The sequence below is a fragment of the Pseudophryne corroboree genome, chromosome 10, assembly GCF_028390025.1.
Source record: "Pseudophryne corroboree isolate aPseCor3 chromosome 10, aPseCor3.hap2, whole genome shotgun sequence".
Lineage (NCBI taxonomy): Eukaryota > Metazoa > Chordata > Amphibia > Anura > Myobatrachidae > Pseudophryne > Pseudophryne corroboree.
In genome coordinates this window covers 56,954,024-56,975,984 of record NC_086453.1, presented here as the reverse complement: position 1 = coordinate 56,975,984, position 21,961 = coordinate 56,954,024, and the positions used below count along the sequence as shown (strand labels likewise).

The 21,961-nt window shown below is 49.4% G+C and overlaps 1 long non-coding RNA gene across 2 annotated transcripts in view; it reads right to left on the bottom strand.

The window, feature by feature from the left end:
- LOC134965985 (uncharacterized) overlaps positions 1-21,961 on the bottom strand; it is a 49,763-nt gene that overhangs the window by 27,518 nt on the left and 284 nt on the right. The window contains exon 2 of one of the 2 annotated variants that reach the window (XR_010188561.1): positions 19,288-19,508. This is a non-coding gene — a long non-coding RNA (uncharacterized LOC134965985). The remainder of the gene's footprint in view (positions 1-19,287; positions 19,509-21,961) is intronic. The other variant, XR_010188562.1, reaches the window with a different exon arrangement.

Sequence of the window (21,961 nt, the reverse complement as noted above, 5' to 3'; positions counted from 1 at the left end):
CTCACACTGGTTTAGGAATCCCCTGCAGGCTTTTGGAGACCCGTCGAATTTAGTAGGAGTCGGCAAGTAGAGACGTGGAGCAGAGATGGGCATGGCGGGTGGGGACACCACCGTAGGTACTGCAGTCGACACACTGGACGCCCCTGACCCACGAAGGGTCACTTGAATTTCATCCAGCCGTGAGGAGAGGTCCTGGAGACGGCGGATGACATGGCCTTGGGCGGCCTCCTGATGTTCAAGGCGGACCGCCAGTTCTTGCATAGGCCTCAACGCTTGGACTTGTTCTCCGACCGGCTCCATTAGGTCAGTGCTTACTGTCACAACTGAGGGTTGGTGTCGGCTGTGGGAAGCCTCAGTTGTAGGGGCTGAGGTGTATGTAAACTTGGGTGGTGAGATAGGACCCGTAGACATATATACGTGTGGACCTGCAGCACCAAGCCCGAAGGCGTGACCACGATAACAGAGGATAAGTTTAAAAGGTTTATTGAAACTCAGCTCACACGTATATGTCGGCAGTTGGCAATATGATCACTGAATATAAGTCACAGTTCTCAGGAGTGCATACAGGCAGTCTTTAGGTGTGGTATAACGTAGGAACAGTCTTTAAGGACTTGGAGATAGTATGTCCTTACCAACACCTATGCATTAGGTAGCAGATGGAAAGCGGAAGCTGGTGACTGTAAACTGCCGGGTGTTACCAGATGGGACTGGTCTAACAGGAGAGGTGAGCGGTTAGTGCAGGAGCGCACTAATGTAGCTTGAGAGCGAAGAATATGTTGGAGATGCTTGAGTGCGCAGATTACTAATACTGAGACAGGGCACCGCTGGAAGCTGGAATGCTGAGAGCCGGCGTGCAAGTAATCTGTTCAAACGCAGGATGAAATATTAGGATACTGCGGAGTCAGGCAACACCGTGAGGATAGGAATTGGTGCCAGTCCCTAGTGGAGCTTTGCAGACTGCAATCAACACAAACAGGAGAGACTGCTATCACTGGGATGACCATTGAAGCACTGACAACCTCCCAGCCCAGGAACAGGATTATGGGAAGCAGGTATTGGCTGGGCAATTAACCAGAGACCAGAGTACAGCTGCTGGGTAATCAGGCTGAGAGCAGAGTGCAGCAGATAGGCTGAAAGGTAACATGTGATTAGGAAAAATAAGAATTTACTCACCGGTAATTCTATTTCTCGTAGTCCGTAGTGGATGCTGGGGACTCCGTAAGGACCATGGGGAATAGCGGCTCCGCAGGAGACTGGGCACAACTATAAAGAAAGCTTTAGACTACTGGTGTGCACTGGCTCCTCCCACTATGACCCTCCTCCAGACTTCAGTTAGGATACTGTGCCCGGAAGAGCTGATACAATAAGGAAGGATTTTGAATCCCGGGTAAGACTCATACCAGCCACACCAATCACACCGTATAACTCGTGATACAATACCCAGTTAACAGTATGATAACAACTGAGCCTCTCAACAGATGGCTCAACAATAACCCTTTAGTTAAGCAATAACTATATACAAGTATTGCAGACAATCCGCACTTGGGATGGGCGCCCAGCATCCACTACGGACTACGAGAAATAGAATTACCGGTGAGTAAATTCTTATTTTCTCTAACGTCCTAGTGGATGCTGGGGACTCCGTAAGGACCATGGGGATTATACCAAAGCTCCCAAACGGGCGGGAGAGTGCGGATGACTCTGCAGCACCGAATGGGCAAACTCTAGGTCCTCCTCAGCCAGGGTGTCAAACTTGTAGAATTTAGCAAACGTGTTTGACACCGACCAAGTAGCTGCTCGGCAAAGTTGAAGAGCCGAGACCCCTCGGGCAGCCGCCCAAGAAGAGCCCACCTTCCTCGTGGAATGGGCTTTCACTGATTTAGGATGCGGCAGTCCAGCCGCAGAATGTGCAAGCTGAATCGTACTACAGATCCAGCGAGCAATAGTCTGCTTTGAAGCAGGTGCACCCAACTTGTTGGGCGCATACAGGATAAAGAGCGAGTCAGTCTTTCTGACTCCAGCTGTCCTGGAAACATAGATTTTCAGGGCCCTGACTACGTCCAACAACTTGGAAGCCTCCAAGTAATTTGTAGCCGCAGGCACCACGATAGGTTGGTTCAGATGAAAAGCTGATACCACTTTGGGGAGAAACTGGGGACGAGTCCTCAATTCTGCCCTATCCATATGGAAAATCAGATAAGGGCTTTTACATGACAAAGCCGCCAATTCTGATACACGCCTGGCCGAAGCCAAGGCCAACAACATGACCACTTTCCACGTGAGATATTTCAAATCCAAAGTTTTCAGTGGCTCAAACCAATGTGACTTTAGGAAATCCAACACCACGTTGAGATCCCAAGGTGCCACTGGAGGCACAAAAGGGGGCTGAATATGCAGCACTCCCTTAACAAAAGTCTGAACTTCAGGTAGTGAAGCCAGTTCTCTCTGGAAGAAAATCGATAGAGCCGAAATCTGGACCTTAATGGAACTCAATTTAAGGCCCATAGTCACCCCTGACTGTAGGAAGTGCTGGAAACGGCCCAGCTGAAATTCCTCCGTTGGGGCCTTCCTGGCCTCACACCACGCAACATATTTTCGCCATATGCGGTGATAATGGTTTGCGGTTACTTCTTTCCTAGCTTTAATCAGCGTAGGAATGACTTCCTCCGGAATGCCCTTTTCCTTCAGGATCCGGTGTTCAACCGCCATGCCGTCAAACGCAGCCGCGGAAAGTCTTGGAACAGACAGGGCCCCTGCTGCAGCAGGTCTTGTCTGAGCGGTAGAGGCCATGGGTCCTCTGACATCATTTCTTGAAGTTCCGGGTACCAAGCTCTTCTTGGCCAATCCGGAACAATGAGTATAGTTCTTACTCCTCTTCTCCTTATTATCCTCAGTACCTTTGGTATGAGAGGAAGAGGAGGGAACACATAAACCGACCGGTACACCCACGGTGTCACTAGAGCGTCCACAGCTATCGCCTGCGGGTCTCTCGACCTGGCGCAATACTTTTCTAGCTTTTTGTTTAGGCGGGACGCCATCATGTCCACCCGTGGCCTTTTCCAACGGTTTACAATCATTTGAAGGACTTCTGGATGAAGTCCCCACTCTCCCGGGTGGAGGTCGTGCCTGCTGAGGAAGTCTGCTTCCCAGTTGTCCACTCCCGGAATGAACACTGCTGACAGTGCTAACACGTGATTTTCCACCCATCGGAGAATCCTTGTGGCTTCTGCCATTGCCGTCCTGCTTCTCGTGCCGCCCTGTCGATTTACATGGGCGACCGCCGTGATGTTGTCTGACTGGATCAGTACCGGCTGGTTTTGAAGCAGGGGTTTTGCCTGACTTAGGGCATTGTAAATGGCCCTCAGTTCCAGAATATTTATGTGCAGGGAAGTCTCCTGACTTGACCATAGTCCTTGGAAGTTTCTTCCCTGTGTGACTGCTCCGCAGCCTCGAAGGCTGGCATCCGTGGTCACCAGGACCCAGTCCTGTATGCCGAATCTGCGGCCCTCTTGAAGATGAGCACTCTGCAGCCACCACAGCAGAGACACCCTTGTCCTTGGAGACAGGGTTATCAGCCGATGCATCTGAAGATGCGATCCGGACCACTTGTCCAACAGGTCCCACTGAAAGGTTCTTGCATGAAACCTGCCGAATGGAATCGCTTCGTAGGAAGCTACCATCTTTCCCAGGATCCGCGTGCAGTGATGCACCGACACCTGTTTTGGTTTTAGGAGGCCTCTGACTAGAGATGACAGCTCCTTGGCCTTCTCCTCCGGGAGAAACACTTTTTTCTGTTCTGTGTCCAGAACCATCCCCAGGAACAGTAGACGTGTCGTAGGGACCAGCTGTGACTTTGGAATGTTTAGAATCCAGCCGTGCTGTTGTAGCACCTCCCGAGATAGTGTTACCCCGACCAACAACTGCTCTCTGGACCTCGCCTTTATCAGGAGATCGTCCAAGTACGGGAAATTAAAACTCCCTTCTTTCGAAGGAGTATCATCATTTCGGCCATTACCTTGGTAAAGACCCTCGGAGCCGTGGATAGACCGAACGGCAACGTCTGGAATTGGTAATGACAATCCTGTACCACAAATCTGAGGTACTCCTGGTGAGGATGGTAAATGGGGACATGCAGGTATGCATCCTTGATGTCCAGTGATACCATGTAATCCCCCTCGTCCAGGCTTGCAATAACCGCCCTGAGCGATTCCATCTTGAACTTGAATTTTTTTATATATGTGTTCAAGGATTTCAAATTTAAAATGGGTCTCACCGAACCGTCCGGTTTCGGTACCACAAAAATTGTGGAATAGTAACCCCGTCCTTGTTGAAGTAGGGGTACCTTTACTATCACCTGTTGTGAATACAGCTTGTGAATTGCCTGTAACACTGCCTCCCTGCCTGAGGGAGTGGTTGGCAAGGCAGATTTGAGGAAACGGCGGGGGGGAGACGTCTCGAATTCCAGCTTGTACCCCTGAGATACTATCTGAAAAATCCAGGGATCCACCCGTGAGCGAGCCCACTGATTGCTGAAATATTTGAGACGGGCCCCCACCGTACCTGGCTCCGCCTGTGGAGCCCCAGCGTCATGCTGTGGACTTAGAGGAAGCGGGGGAGGACTTTTGCTCCTGGGAACTGGCTGTATGCTGCAGCTTTTTCCCCCTACCTCTGCCTCTGGGCAGAAAGGACGCGCCCTTAACCCGCTTGCCCCTATTGGGCCGAAAGGACTGTACCTGATAATACGGTGCTTTCTTTGGCTGTGAGGGAACATGGGGTAAAAATGTAGACTTCCCAGCTGTTGCTGTGGAAACGAGGTCCGAGAGACCATCCCCGAACAACTCCTCACCCTTATAAGGCAGAACTTCCATGTGCCTTTTGGAATCTGCATCACCTGTCCACTGCCGAGTCCATAACCCTCTCCTGGCAGAAATGGACATTGCACTAATTTTGGATGCCAGCCGGCAAATATCCCTCTGTGCATCCCTCATGTATAAAAGTGCATCTTTTATATGCTCTACGGTTAGCAATATAGTGTCCCTGTCTAGGGTATCAATATTTTCTGACAGGGAATCTGACCATGCAGCTGCAGCACTGCACATCCATGCTGAAGCAATAGCTGGTCTCAGTATAACACCTGTGTGTGTATATATAGATTTCAGGATAGCCTCCTGCTTCCTATCAGCAGATTCCTTCAGGGCGGCCGTATCCGGAGACGGTAGTGCCACCTTCTTTGACAAGCGTGTGAGCGCTTTATCCACTCTAGGGGATGTTTCCCAACGTGACCTATCCTCTGGCGGGAAAGGGTACGCCATTAGTAACCTCTTAGAAATTACCAGCTTCTTATCAGGGGAAGCCCACGCTTCTTCACACACTTCATTTAACTCCTCAGATGGAGGAAAAGCTACTGGTAGTTTTTTCTCTCCAAACATAATACCCTTTTTTGTGGTACCGGGGGTAACATCAGAAATGTGCAACACATTTTTCATTGCCTCAATCATGTAACGTGTGGCCCTACTGGAAGTTACATTAGTCTCATCGTCGTCGACACTGGAGTCAGTATCCGTGTCGACATCTGAGGTAGCGGGCGTTTTAGAGCCCCTGATGGCTTTTGAGACGCCTGGGCAGGCACAGGCTGAGAAGCCGGCTGTCCCACATTTGGTATGTCGTCAAACCTTTTATGCAAGGAGTCGACACTGTCGCGTAATTCCTTCCACAGCACCATCCACTCAGGTGTCGACCCCGCAGGGGGTGACATCACATTTACAGGCATCTGCTCCGCCTCCACATAAGCCTCCTCATCAAACATGTCGACACAGCCGTACCGACACACCGCAAACACACAGGGAATGCTCTGACAGAGGACAGGACCCCACAAAGCCCTTTGGGGAGACAGAGAGAGAGTATGCCAGCACACACCAGAGCGCTATATAACACAGGGATCCCACTATAAATGAGTGTTTTCCCTTATAGCTGCTTTATATATATATATATATATATATATCCTGCGCCTAAATTTAGTGCCCCCCCTCTCTTTTTTACCCTTCTGTAGCTTGTAGACTGCAGGGGAGAGCCAGGGAGCTTCCTTCCAGAGGAGCTGTGAGGGAAAAATGGCGCCAGTGTGCTGAGGGAGATGGCCCCGCCCCTTTTCCGGCGGACTTCTCCCGCTTTTTCTGGAATACTGGCAGGGGTATTTTTACATCCATATAGCCTCTAGGACTATATATGATGTAGATTTGCCAGCCAAGTTGTCCTATATTGCCCTCAAGGCGCCCCCCCCCAGCGCCCTGCACCCATCAGTGACCGGAGTGTGAGGTGTACATGAGGAGCAATGGCGCACAGCTGCAGTGCTGTGCGCTACCTTGGTGAAGACCGAAGTCTTCTGCCGCCGATTTTCCGGACCTTTTCACGTTTCTGGCTCTGTAAGGGGGACGGCGGCGTGGCTCCGGGAACGAACACCAAGGTCGGGTCCTGCGGTCGATCCCTCTGGAGCTAATGGTGTCCAGTAGCCTAAAAAGCCCAAACTACCACCTGTTAGGTAGGTTCGCTTCTTCTCCCCTTAGTCCCTCGCTGCAGTGAGTCTGTTGCCAGCAGATCTCACTGTAAAATAAAAAACCTAAATATACTTTCTTTCTAGGAGCTCAGGAGAGCCCCTAGTGTGCATCCAGCTCAGCCGGGCACAAGAATCTAACTGAAGTCTGGAGGAGGTTCAAAGTGGGAGGAGCCAGTGCACACCAGTAGTCTAAAGCTTTCTTTATAGTTGTGCCCAGTTTCCTGCGGAGCCGCTATTCCCCATGGTCCTTACGGAGTCCCCAGCATCCACTAGGACGTTAGAGAAACATGGCTGCGCCCATGTTAGCTTTTGGAGGGAAAGTCTGTTTGTAACCTGCATGTGAAACTTAACCCTGATGCTGCCAGAATCACAGTGAGGAGACCTGAGACAATGGGATGCAGCGTGCTGCATGCAGACAGCACAGATGGAATCCGGGCTTGGAATGCTGGGACAGTCTCAGGAGGCATTTAGAAGGTAAGTATTGACGAGAAATTACCCGGATCGTGACATTCCTCATCTGAAACATATGTAGACTGTGAAGATGTTGTTTCATGTCTATGTGATTTACTTACCACCGGCCTTTCAGCCTGTTTTTGTTGATAGGCTGCCATTTCCTGTTGTACTGGATGTGATAAACCCCAGGTGGAATGTTGCATGTAAGGGTTAATAGGGTAACCTATCCCTGGTATAGGAGCTGGCATTATCCGCTCAGCTATACTGGATAATGTCTGTGCAAAAGTATCCCATGGTGGTTCAACTTGCACCTGTGCCTGCCTTTGATTATTCAAGAGGCTTTGGTGAAAGCTAAAACAATTTGCACATAACCCATTTTGAACCAGATCCTGAGAGGTTAATCCAGCTGTGCAAGACAAACATGAAATTAGTGCAGGTGCTGCTGTGGAAAGTGTATCTTCCTCACCCTTGCCTCTCTTAGACATGATAAATAAATCACACAAAGGTACAGTGTTTACTACACAATTTGTGACTATAATCACTTTAAAATTTGTTAAAGTGACATACAATCCGATCCCTCCCTGCCTTGCACCAGCATTGAGGATCGGAATACACAGAAACTGACAGAATTATAGTAAAGTCAGCAATCACACTAGCAATCAGTCACAGGTTATACATTAGTATAATAAGCAATATGAGCACATAATCAACTACAGATACATTTCAAGTATGTAAGAGAAACATATTACTGCATTACCTTATATAGAAGTTTAACCATATTCAGTCACACAGCGAAATAAACAGCAGCAATAGTTTACAGACTCATATGCATCAGGCACTTATCTAACTATTCATACTCAAAGGTAGATAGAGACTTAGGGGTATATTCAATTGTTGTCGGAAACTGCCATCTTGTCGTAAAGACTGCAGTTTCCGACAGGTTTAGGTTGGAAGGGGTTCTAACCTATTGAATATTCAATGCGGCTCCGTTTTTTCTGACAAGTCGGGAAATCCAAATTGTCGGAAAGGTGTCAGGATGTACGTGGATTGGCGGCTTTAGCGCCGATCCACGTGCATTGTCAGAAACGGGTCCAAACCCGACAGGTTTTAGCCCCATTTCCGACAATGTCAATCCGACAATGCTTGTCGGAAAGGATCAGACTTGAATTGAACATACCCCATAGTGCTGTATCACCCGGCTCAGGAAAGTGGGATACAGGGAGACTTCACCCCGCTTCCAGGATCGATCAATACGTTAGTGAACACTGAGTGGATCCAGACGCTATTAGTGTACACAACCGCCCCGTGAACCTACAGTGAACACAGACGCCCATGTGAACACCGACGCACTAGTCATACAGCCGCCTATGCTGTGACTGGGTCCTTTTAGATATACAGTGTCTCAGACGGAAGCGGGAACTCAGTTCATAACGGGAAACTGGTCATGAACCAGGGGGAGGGGCAACCAATGGAGCGTCTGACTTCCCACTGCTGACGAAAGGATCGCAGTGCGGCTACAAAAAAATTGTCGTGCATGTTCTGAGTAGCTCCAGACCTACTCCTAGCTTTCGATCATTTCAGACTATTTAGTTCTTGTTTTGACGTCACAATCACTCCCTGCGTTCGCCCAGCCACTCCTAAGTTTCCCCAGCCACTCCTGCGTTTTTATCTATCACGCCTGCGTTTTTACACACACTCCCCGAAAACAGTCAGTTACCTCCCAGAAACACCCACTTCCTGTCAATCACTCTGCGGCCAGCAGTGCGACTGAAAAGCGTTTCTAGAGCTTGTGTGAAACTGCATCGGCTTTTGTGAAAGTCCGTCGCGCGTGCGCACCATACGCATGCGCAGAAATGCCGATTTTTTTTTTGCCTGATCGCTGCGCTGTGAACAACAGCAGCTAGCAATCAACTCGGAATGAGGGCCATAGGCTGTAAGCAATCAATAAGAAATGCCTAATAACTGCAAGAAAATGTATTCAAGGCCAGGTGTGCATCTATTATAATGAGAAAACCAAGGAGTCTATGGGGGTAATTCCAAATTAATCGCAGCAGGAAATTTTTTAGCAGTTGGGTAAAACCATGTGCACTGCAGGGGGGACAGATATAACATTTGCAGAGAGAGTTAGATTTGGGTGGGTTATTTTGTTTCTGTGCAGGGTAAATACTGGCTGCTTTATTTTTACACTGCAATTTAGATTGCAGATTGAACACACCACACCCAAATCTATCTCTCTCTCTCTGCACATGTTATATCTGCCCCCCCTGCAGTGCACATGGTTTTGCTCAACTGCTAACAAAGTTCCTGCTGCCATCAAACTCAGAATTACCCCCTATACTTCAAGAAATTTGGGGATTTTGTCATGAAGAAGAGCAGTAATATATTCCATAGAAGCGGTGTACCAAACGGGATCCGGTCTGAATATTGACACTGTCTAGGTCGACAATGTTTAGGTCGACAGGGTTGGAAGGTCGGCAAGGTTTCTAGGTCAACATGTGCTAGGTCGACAGGTCAAAAGGTCGACATGAACCTTTCACATTTTTTTTCTTTTTTTGAACTTTTTCATACTTAATGATCCACGTGGACTACAATTGGAACGGTGATCTGTGCCGAACAAAGCGGTACAGCAAAGCGAGCCATGTGAGGGGACACGGTGCACTAATTGGGGTTCCCAGTCACTCTATGAAGAAAACGACACAAAAAACAAACAAAAAAACCTCATGTAGACCTTTTGACCTGTTGACCTAGAAATCCTGTCGACCTTCTGACCCTGTCGACCTAGTGACTGTCGACCTATAGTGGTCGACCTAAACATTGTCGCCTAGACACTGTCCGTCTAATGATCCACACCCGTACCAAACTCTATTGATTAAAGCAGCAATGGAAGTTGCAGCAGACCGCTTCCAGTCAGTAGCAATAAGAAGTTCAGTAGCATTAAATATGTGACCACATCATTTATTACATGGTTTAGAAGTGTCTGGGAAGGTTTTCCATAACAAAACATGCAACGGGTCCTTATGAGGTATATTATCAAACAATCTGCCCGTCAGCGATAATACATCATCCCAATATGTAGAAACCGTTGGACATTCCCACCAAATATGAAAATAAGATTTTAAACCTACCGGTAAATCTATTTCTCCTAGTCCGTAGAGGATGCTGGGGACTCCGTAAGGACCATGGGGTATAGACGGGCTCCGCAGGAGACAGGGCACCTAAAAAGAACTTTGACTATGGGTGTGCACTGGTACCTCCCTCTATGCCCCTCCTCCAGACCTCAGTTAGAGAACTGTGCCCAGAGGAGATGGACAATACAAGGCAGGATTTAGAAATCCAAGGGCAAGATTCATACCAGCCCACACCAATCATACCATGTAATCTGGATCATACATAACCAGTTAACCGTATGAACAACAACAGTAACGGTCCAAGACCGATTTCAACTGTAACATAACCCTTATGTAAGCAACAACTATATACAAGTCTTGCAGAGTTTCCGCACTGGGACGGGCGCCCAGCATCCTCTACGGACTAGGAGAAATAGATTTACCGGTAGGTTTAAAATCTTATTTTCTCTTACGTCCTAGAGGATGCTGGGGACTCCGTAAGGACCATGGGGTTTATACCAAAGCATCCAATCGGGCGGGAGAGTGCGTATGACTCTGCAGCACAGACTGTGTAAACGCTAGGTCCTCATCAGCCAGGGTATCAAACTTGTAGAATTTAGCAAAAGTGTTTGACCCTGACCAAGTCGCCGCTCGGCAAAGCTGTAATGCCGAGACGCCTCGGGCAGCCGCCCAAGAAGAGCCCACCTTCCTAGTGGAATGGGCCTTAACCGAATTTGGTACCGGCAATCCAGCCATAGAGTGAGCCTGCTGAATCGTATTACAGATCCAGCGAGCAATAGTCTGCTTTGAAGCAGGTGCGCCAATCTTATTGGCAGCATACAGGACAAACAGAGCCTCTGTTTTCCTATTTCTAGCCGTCCTGGCTACATAAATCTTTAAGGCCCTGACTACGTCCAGGGATCTGGAATCCTCCAGGTCACCTGTAGCCACAGGCACCACAATAGGTTGATTCACATGGAATGAAGAAACCACCTTAGGCAAAAATTGCGGACGTGTCCTCAATTCAGCTCGATCCACATGAAAAATCAAGTAGGGGCTTTTGTGTGACAAAGCCGCCAATTCTGATACTCGCCTTGCTGATGCCAAGGCCAACAACATGACCACCTTCCAAGTAAGAAATTTCAACTCAACTTTGTTAAGCGGTTCAAACCAGTGTGATTTTAGGAACTGCAACACCACGTTGAGGTCCCACGGTGCCACTGGAGGCACAAAAGGAGGCTGGATGTGTAGCACTCCCTTTACAAATGTCTGGACTTCTGGAAGAGAAGCCAATTCCTTCTGAAAGAAAATCGAGAGGGCCGAAATCTGAACCTTAGCAGAGCCTAATTTCAGGCACATATCCACTCCTGTCTGTAGGAAGTGGAGAAAACGACCCAGATGAAAATCTTCGGTAGGTGCATTCTTGGTCTCACACCAAGACACATACTTTCGCCAGATACGGTGATAATGCTTAACCGTCACCTCCTTCCTAGCCTTTATTAAAGTAGGGATGACCTCTTCCGGAATCCCCTTTTTCGCTAGGATTCGGCGTTCAACCGCCATGCCGTCAAACGTAACCGCGGTAAGTCCTGAAATACACAGGGCCCCTGTTGCAACAGGTCTTCCCTCAGAGGAATTGGCCAGGGCTCTCCTGTGAGCATCTCTTGTAGATCTGAGTACCAGGCCCTTCGAGGCCAGTCTGGGACAACGAGTATCGTCTGTACTCTTCTTTGCCTTATGATCCTCAACACTTTTGTGATGAGAGGAAGAGGAGGAAACACGTAGACCGATTTGAACACCCACGGTGTTATCAGAGCGTCTACTGCCACTGCCTGAGGGTCCCGAGACGGGATCCGGTCTGAAGATCGACAGTGTCTAGGTCGACAATGTTTAGGTCGACCACTATAGGTCGACAGTCTTCTTCGAAACCTACCGGTTCTGATTCAATCAGACAATGTCACAGCAGTGGCTCATGTGAACCGCCAATGCGCGACAAGAAGCGGAAACCACCAGGATTCTTTGCTGGGCGGAAAATCATGTAAGCGCTCTATCGGCTGTCTACATTCCGGGAGTGGACAACTGGGAAGCAGACTTCCTCAGCAGACACGATCTCCATCCAGGAGAGTGGAGACTTCATCAAGAAGTCTTTGCAGACATAACACGTCTTTGGGGAACTCCTCAAATAGACATGATGGCGTCACGCCTCAACAAAAAGCTTTGGAGGTATTGTGCCAGGTCTCGGGGGGTGTGGTTCGTTTTATCGACAGTATCTAGGTCGACAATGTTTAGGTCGACAGTCACTAGGTCGACATGGATGGAAGGTCGACAGGGTTTCTAGGTCGACATGTGCTAGGTCGTTAGGTCTAAAGGTCGACATGAGGATTTTTTTTTTTTTTGGTGTCGTTTTCTTCGTAGAGTGACCGGGATCCCAAATTAGTGCACTGCTTCCCAGTTGTCCACTCCCGGAATGTAGACAGCCGATAGAGCGCTTACATGATTTTCGGCCCAGTGAAGAATCCTGGTGGTTTCCGCTTCTTGTCGCGCCTTGGCGGTTCACATGAGCCACTGCTGTGACATTGTCTGATTGAATCAGAAGCGGTAGGTTTCGAAGAAGACTCTCCGCTTGTCGAAGGCCGTTGTAAATGGCCCTGAGTTCCAACACACTGATGTGTAGACAGGACTCCTGGTCTGACCAAAGTCCCTAAAAGTTTTTTCCCTGTGTGACCGCTCCCCATCCTCGGAGGCTCGCGTCCGTGGTAACCAGGATCAAGTCCTGAATCCCGAACCGGCGAACCTCCAGCAGGTGAGCACTTTGCAACCACCACAGGAGAGACACTCTGGCCCCTGGGGACAGAGTTATTTTCCGATGTAAGTGCAGATGGGACCCGGACCACTAGTCCAGAAGGTCCCATTGAAAAGTCCTTGCATGGAACCTTCCGAAGGGAATGGCCTCGTAGGCCGCCACCATTTTTCCCAGAACTCGAGTGCATTGGTGAACTGACACCCTTTTCGGTTTTAGCAGGTCTCTGACCATGTTCTGGATGTCCTGGGCTTTCTCTATTGGGAGGAAGACCTTCATTTGTTCCGTATCCAGTATCATACCTAGGAACGGTAGTCGAGTTGTCGGAATCAACTGTGACTTCGGTAGATTTAGAATCCAACCATGTTGCTGGAGCACTCTCAGAGAGAGTGTCACACTGCTCAGCAATTTCTCCCTTGATCTCGCTTTTATCAGGAGATCGTCCAAGTATGGGATAATTGTGACTCCATGCTTGCGCAGGACCACCATCATTTCCGCCATTATCTTCGGGGCCGTGGAAAGTCCAAACGGCAACGTCTGAAATTGGTAATGACAATCCTGTACAGCGAATCTCAGGTATTCCTGATGGGGGGCATATATGGGGACATGAAGGTACGCATCCTTTATGTCCAGAGACACCATAAACTCCCCCTCCTCCATGTTGGCTATTATCGCTCTGAGTGATTCCATTTTGAATTTGAATCTTTTTATGTACAGGTTTAGGGATTTCAGATTCAAAATAGGTCTGACCGAACCGTCCGGTTTCGGGACCACAAATAGGGTTTAGTAACCTCTTCCCTGCTGGTGTTTGACCCCGACCAAGTAGCTGCTCGGCAAAGTTGAAGAGCCGAGACCCCTCGGGCAGCCGCCCAAGAAGAGCCCACCTTCCTCGTGGAATGGGCCTTTACTGATTTAGGATGCGGCAGTCCAGCCGCAGAATGTGCAAGCTGAATCGTACTACAGATCCAGCGAGCAATAGTCTGCTTTGAAGCAGGTGCACCCAACTTGTTGGGCGCATACAGGATAAAGAGCGAGTCAGTCTTTCTGACTCCAGCTGTCCTGGAAACATAGATTTTTTAGGGCCCTGACTACATCCAACAACTTGGAAGCCTCCAAGTCATTTGTAGCCGCAGGCACCACGATAGGTTGGTTCAAATGAAAAGCGGATACCACTTTGGGGAGAAACTGGGGACGAGTCCTCAATTCTGCCCTATCCATATGGAAAATCAGATAAGGGCTTTTACATGACAAAGCCGCCAATTCTGATACACGCCTGGCCGAAGCCAAGGCTAACAACATGACCACTTTCCACGTGAGATATTTCAAATCCACGGTTTTCAGTGGTTCAAACCAATGTGACTTTAGGAAATCCAACACCACGTTGAGATCCCAAGGTGCCACTGGAGGCACAAAAGGGGGCTGAATATGCAGCACTCCCTTAACAAAAGTCTGAACTTCAGGTAGTGAAGCCAGTTCTCTCTGGAAGAAATCGATAGAGCCGAAATCTGGACCTTAATGGAACCCAATTTAAGGCCCATAGTCACCCCTGACTGTAGGAAGTGCTGGAAACGGCCCAGCTGAAATTCCTCCGTTGGGGCCTTCCTGGCCTCACACCACGCAACATATTTTCGCCATATGCGGTGATAATGGTTTGCGGTTACTTCTTTCCTAGCTTTAATCAGCGTAGGAATGACTTCCTCCGGAATGCCCTTTTCCTTCAGGATCCGGTGTTCAACCGCCATGCCGTCAAACGCAGCCGCGGTAAGTCTTGGAACAGACAGGGCCCCTGCTGCAGCAGGTCTTGTCTGAGCGGTAGAGGGCATGGGTCCTCTGACATAATTTCTTGAAGTTCCGGGTACCAAGCTCTTCTTGGCCAATCCGGAACAATGAGTATAGTTCCTACTCCTCTTCTCCTTATTATCCTCAGTACCTTTGGTATGAGAGGAAGAGGAGGGAACACATAAACCGATCGGTACACCCACGGTGTTACTAGAGCGTCCACAGCTATCGCCTGCGGGTCTCTCGACCTGGCGCAATATTTTTCTAGCTTTTTGTTTAGGCGGGACGCCATCATGTCCACCTGTGGCTTTTTCCAACGGTTTACAATCATTTGAAAGACTTCTGGATGAAGTCCCCACTCTCCCGGGTGGAGGTCGTGCCTGCTGAGGAAGTCTGCTTCCCAGTTGTCCACTCCTGGAATGAACACTGCTGACAGTGCTAACACGTGATTTTCCGCCCATCGGAGAATCCTTGTGGCTTCTGCCATTGCCGTCCTGCTTCTCGTGCCGCCCTGTCGATTTACATGGGCGACCGCCGTGATGTTGTCTGACTGGATCAGTACCGGCTGGTTTTGAAGCAGGGGTTTTGACTGACTTAGGGCATTGTAAATGGCCCTCAGTTCCAGAATATTTATGTGCAGGGAAGTCTCCTGACTTGACCATAGTCCTTGGAAGTTTCTTCCCTGTGTGACTGCTCCCCAGCCTCGAAGGCTGGCATCCGTGGTCACCAGGACCCAGTCCTGTATGCCGAATCTGCGGCCCTCTTGAAGATGAGCACTCTGCAGCCACCACAGCAGAGACACCCTTGTCCTCGGAGACAGGGTTATCAGACGATGCATCTGAAGATGCGATCCGGACCACTTGTCCAACAGGTCCCACTGAAATGTTCTTGCATGAAACCTGCCGAATGGAATCGCTTCGTAGGAAGCTACCATTTTTCCCAGGATCCGCGTGCAGTGATGCACCGACACCTGTTTTGGTTTTAGGAGGCCTCTGACTAGAGATGACAGCTCCTTGGCCTTCTCCTCCGGGAGAAACACTTTTCTCTGTTCTGTGTCCAGAACCATCCCTAGGAACAGCAGACGTGTCGTAGGGACCAGCTGTGACTTTGGAATGTTTAGAATCCAGCCGTGCTGTTGTAGCACTTCCCGAGATAGTGCTACCCCGACCAACAACTGCTCTCTGGACCTCGCCTTTATCAGTAGATCGTCCAAGTACGGGATAATTAAAACTCCCTTCTTTCGAAGGCGTATCATCATTTTGGCCATTACCTTGGTAAAGACCCTCGGAGCCGTGGATAGACCGAACGGCAACGTCTGGAATTGGTAATGACAATCCTGTACCACAAATCTGAGGTACTTCTGGTGAGGATGGTAAATGGGGACATGCAGGTAAGCATCCTTGATGTCCAATGATACCATGTAATCCCCCTCGTCCAGGCTTGCAATAACCGCCCTGAGCGATTCCATCTTGAACTTGAATTTTTTTATATATGCGTTCAAGGATTTCAAATTTAAAATGGGTCTCACCGAACCGTCCGGTTTCGGTACCATAAACATTGTGGAATAGTAACCCCTTCCTTGTTGAAGTAGGGGCACCTTTACTATCACTTGTTGTGAATACAGCTTGTGAATTGCCTGTAACACTGCCTCCCTGCCTGAGGGAGTGGTTGGCAAGGCAGATTTGAGGAAACGGCGGGGGGGAGACGTCTCGAATTCCAGCTTGTACCCCTGAGATACTACTTGAAGGATCCAGGGATCCACCCGTGAGCGAGCCCACTGATTGCTGAAATATTTGAGACGGGCCCCCACCGTACCTGGCTCCGCCTGTGAAACCCCAGCGTCATGCTGTGGACTTAGAGGAAGCGGGGGAGGACTTTTGTTCCTGGGAACTGGCTGTATGCTGCAGCTTCTTTCCCCTACCTCTGCCTCTGGGCAGAAAGGACGCGACTTTAACCCGCTTGCCCCTATTGGGCCGAAAGGACTGTACCTGATAATACGGTGCTTTCTTTGGTTGTGAGGGAACATGGGGTAAAAATGTAGACTTCCCAGCTGTTGCTGTGGAAACGAGGTCCGAGAGACCATCCCCGAACAACTCCTCACCCTTATAAGGCAGAACTTCCATGTGTCGTTTGGAATCTGCATCTCCTGTCCACTGCCGAGTCCATAACCCTCTCCTGGCAGAAATGGACATTGCACTAATTTTGGATGCCAGCCGGCAAATATCCCTCTGTGCATCCCTCATGTATAAAAGTGCGTCTTTTATATGCTCTACGTTTAGCAATATAGTGTCCCTGTCTAGGGTATCTATCTTTTCTGACAGGGAATCTGACCACGCAGCAGCAGCACTGCACATCCAGGCTGAAGCAATAGCCGGTCTCAGTATAACACCTGTGTGTGTATATATAGATTTCAGGATAGCCTCCTGCTTCCTATCAGCAGATTCCTTCAGGGCGGCCGTATCCGGAGACGGTAGTGCCACCTTCTTTGACAAGCGTGTGAGCGCTTTATCCACTCTAGGGGATGTTTCCCAGCGTGCCCTATCCTCTGGCGGGAAAGGGTACGCCATTAGTAACCTCTTAGAAATTACCAGCTTTTTATCAGGGGAAGCCCACGCTTCTTCACACACTTCATTTAACTCTTCAGATGGAGGAAAAGCTACTGGTAGTTTTTTCTCTCCAAACATAATACCCTTTTTTGTGGTACCGGGGGTAACATCAGAAATGTGCAACACATTTTTCATTGCCTCAATCATGTAACGTGTGGCCCTACTGGAAGTTACATTAGTCTCATCGTCGTCGACACTGGAGTCAGTATCCGTGTCGACATCTGTGTCTGCCATCTGAGGTAGCGGGCGTTTTAGAGCCCCTGATGGCTTTTGAGACGCCTGGGCAGGCACAGGCTGAGAAGCCGGCTGTCCCACAATAGGTATGTCGTCAAACCTTTTATGCAAGGAGTCGACACTGTCGCGTAAGTCCTTCCACAGCACCATCCACTCAGGTGTCGACCCCGCAGGGGGTGACATCACGTTTACAGGCATTTGCTCCGCCTCCACATAAGCCTCCTCATCAAACATGTCGACACAGCCGTACCGACACACCACAAACACACAGGGAATGCTCTGACAGAGGACAGGACCCCACAAAGCCCTTTGGGGAGACAGAGAGAGAGTATGCCAGCACACACCAGAGCGCTATATAACACAGGGAACCCACTATAAATGAGTGTTTTCCCTTATAGCTGCTTTTTTATATATATCATATATATATTATCTATACTGCGCCTAAATTTAGTGCCCCCCCTCTCTTTTTTACCCTTCTGTAGTGTTCAGACTGCAGGGGAGAGCCAGGGAGCTTCCTTCCAGCGGAACTGTGAGGGAAAAATGGCGCCAGTGTGCTGAGGGAGAAGCCCCGCCCCTTTTTCGGCGGACTTTCTCCCGCTTTTTCTGGAATACTGGCAGGGGTAATTTTACATCTATATAGCCTCTAGGACTATATATGATGTAGATTTGCCAGCCAAGGTGTCATATATTGCCCTCAGGGCGCCCCCCCCCAGCGCCCTGCACCCATCAGTGACCGGAGTGTGAGGTGTACATGAGGAGCAATGGCGCACAGCTGCAGTGCTGTGCGCTACCTTGGTGAAGAACGAAGTCTTCTGCCGCCGATTTTCCGGACCTCTTCGTTGCTTCTGGCTCTGTAAAGGGGACGGCGGCGCGGCTCCGGGAACGAACACCAAGGTCGGGTCCTGCGGTCGATCCCTCTGGAGCTAATGGTGTCCAGTAGCCTAAGAAGCCCAAACTACCACCTGTTAGGTAGGTTCACTTCTTCTCCCCTCAGTCCCTCGCTGCAGTGATTCTGTTGCCAGCAGATCTCACTGTAAAATAAAAAACCTAAATATACTTTCTTTCTAGGTGCTCAGGAGAGCCCCTAGTGTGCATCCAGCTCAGCCGGGCACAAGAATCTAACTGAAGTCTGGAGGAGGGTCTTAGTGGGAGGAGCCAGTGCACACCAGTAGTCTAAAAGCTTTCTTTATAGTTGTGCCCAGTCTCCTGCGGAGCCGCTAATCCCCATGGTCCTTACGGAGTCCCAGCATCCACTTAGGACGTTAGAGAAATATATATTAACAATTGATTAGTATGAGTCTTTAATGATACTGTTAAAATCTTGATGAAATGTATTAGCAATCAATTAGTATGAGTCTTTAGTGATGATCATATTTGGCTCAATAGCCATCCATTTCCCAAAAGACACAGTCCTCATTAGACTCAACATTAATTGGTAATCAGCAACTGTTTTCAATCAGATCTCCGTCCACAGCTGTTAGTAAGGTTTTATCACATGCATAACTGGGTATTTTAATCAAGGCTTTATCCACAGCTGTTAGTAGGATTTTGTCACATGCATAGCTGGATGTTAGTTGTTGAAATAGCCAGTAATATCCATGCTAAAGATTGCAATGATATATTATAAACACAGTCAATGCTTCTCTTATATACTGAAGTTGTTATGCATCAAAAAACACCCATAACTGAGCATGCAGTCATTCGGCATAGAGATAAATTCACTCTATTCTGGGCATTTAAACACCTCTGTCGGCTTACTATATAGTAGTCTCCCCCGTGCACCTGCAGCTGGTGCTGGATTAGCTTCCTTCTCGGGGTTTCGCCGCACCAGAGGTCCGCTCGTTCAATGTCCCATTAAGTGTGATCAGGTACCGGATCTGTGCAGAAACAATCTCAACGCGTTTCCCCGCCTTTAGAATCGGCGGATTCCTCAGGAGTAGCAGTGCTGGTGGAAGGGAGGGGATATGGGTAGATAGCAGCTGGGAAAACAATGGGGGGTGGGGGCAAGAAGAGGTTTAGGGGCAGGTAGTGCTGGTGGTAGGGGCATATAGCGGTTGGGTCAGTTCTAGGGCATGGTGGGGGTTTTGGACAGGCAGTAATAAGGGGCAGTGCTGGGGGCAGGGAGGGTGTTCGGGAAGATAGCAGCTGTAGCAGGTAGGATAGGTGACATCCAGACATCCAGGAGGCAGTGAGTTTGTGTGGAGGTATAGGATAGAGTCCAGCAAGGTGTAAGGGTACACCGTTAATATAGGAACTCTGTATGTGGTTGGGTATTGTGTTCTGCACTTCCTACTGAGGTGTGGGATTGTGGAATGTGAAAACACTGTGCAGCCTTGGGTTAGTTGGAAAAGTCTAATCCTATTTTCCAATCAAGCAATGGGTAAAGGTGAAAAAATAACCTGGGGCGCAGCAAGATTTGGGTAAGGGTAATTGTTTTATATGTCTGTTAATACAAGTAATAGATGTGGCGTAGAAATAATATGTTTAAAAGTGTAACATGTAAGTACATAAAAAAGGAAATAAAAATCAAAGCCAAAATGAAATAAAAAACGCAAAAACAGTTTTTGGTACCACAGTTTCATAGAAATAATGTACAATGCTGGGATTGCACAGACCGCAGCCAGGGGTGACACCGAAATGCTGTGTCAACCTCAGCGAGCTGAGCGCCGCACGCTAATGTCACTGAGGAGGCGGCGGCATTTTGGTCACCCTCTGGAAAAGTGGTTCCTGGCTGTGGTACGCACTTCCCTAGTGACACCTGTGCAGTGTCCCCCCAGCCCTAGCCCACATAGTGGCCTGGGAGCACTCACTCAGGGTACACTGGGACACTGGGGTTACTGGATACACAGAGGCAGCTGCAGGGCCGTCTTTTCGTATGGGCTCAATGGGCACTTGCCCAAGGGCCCCAGGAGTATAAGGGCCCTAGGCTGATAGCTGAGGGTCCCCGCTTTCCAGGGGTACCAGATTTTTGAAAATCGGCCCTGGGGAACCGGAGATATCCGACTTCAAAACAGTGGTCCCCACCCAAACCTGTTAATTACTCTTCCCTGCCAGATATCTTGGGTTCTGTCTGACTTAGAGTTTTTCTGAGGACATACTCCAAAAGCTTGGTCTCTCCCCTTTTGGTGAATACTGGCAGCTTGTCTCTACTATGCCCAGAACCAAAGATATCAGCCTTCAAGCAGCTGGTCCCTGCTCCAGCTCCACATGCCTCATATGCAGTTTTATATTTTCGTTGGTGGATTGCTCTGGCTCCTCAACTCTGAAACCCAAGTACCCAGTACCTCCTGAAAGGTGGGACTCTCTAGTTCCTTATACCTTTGAAAGATAAGAAATCTGTTGTCAGGAACTCTGCAGTCAAGCAAGCTGACCTCTCACCAGAAAATGATTATTAAGCCCACTCCACTATCAACCCCTCCCCTACGTATTAAACACCCCCTACCACCATGGAAGTCATGTGTTCTGCCTCCCACCCCATCTGTGCAGTAAAGGAGTAATTAGCAGAATTATTTCTCCAGGTCCTACATGCTGAGTGGAAGATAGAACATACCCTACCGCCCGAATGACATCAAAGTTGCCGCTGATAGCACCCCCACCCCTACCGCTGGAGGATGGGTAGGGGCCCCAGTCCATTGCTGTGCCCAGGGGCCTACACTGCTGTTAAGACGGCCCTGGGCAGCTGGGGGCACTCAGGTAGATGGGGACACTGCAGCTGGGGGCACTCAGGGTAGATAGGGACACTGGGGTTACTGGATACACAGAGGCAGCTGGGGGCACTCAGGTAGATGGGGACACTATGCAGCTGGGGGCACTCAGGGTAGATGGGGACACTGGATACACATAGGCAGCTGGGGGCACTCAGGTAGATGGGGACACTATGCAGCTTGGGGCACTCAGGGTAGATGGGGACACTGGATACACATAGGCAGCTGGGGGCACTCAGGGTAGATGGGGACACTATGCAGCTGGGGGCACTCAGGGTAGATGGGGACACTGGATACACATAGGCAGCTGGGGGCACTCAGGGTAGATAGGGACACTGGGGTTACTGGATACACATGGGCAGCTGGGGGCACTCAGGTAGATGGGGACACTATGCAGCTGGGGGCACTCAGGTAGATGGGGACACTATGCAGCTGGGGGCACTCAGGGTAGATGGGGACACTATGCAGCTGGGGGTACTCAGGGTAAATGGGGACACTGGATACACATAGGCAGCTGGGGGCACTCAGGGTAGATAGGGACACTGGGGTTACTGGATACACATAGGCAGCTGGGGGCACTCAGGTAGATGGGGACACTATGCAGCTGGGGGCACTCAGGGTAAATGGGGACACTGGATACACATAGGCAGCTGGGGGCACTCAGGGTAGATAGGGACACTGGGGTTACTGGATACACATAGGCAGCTGGGGGCACTCAGGTAGATGGG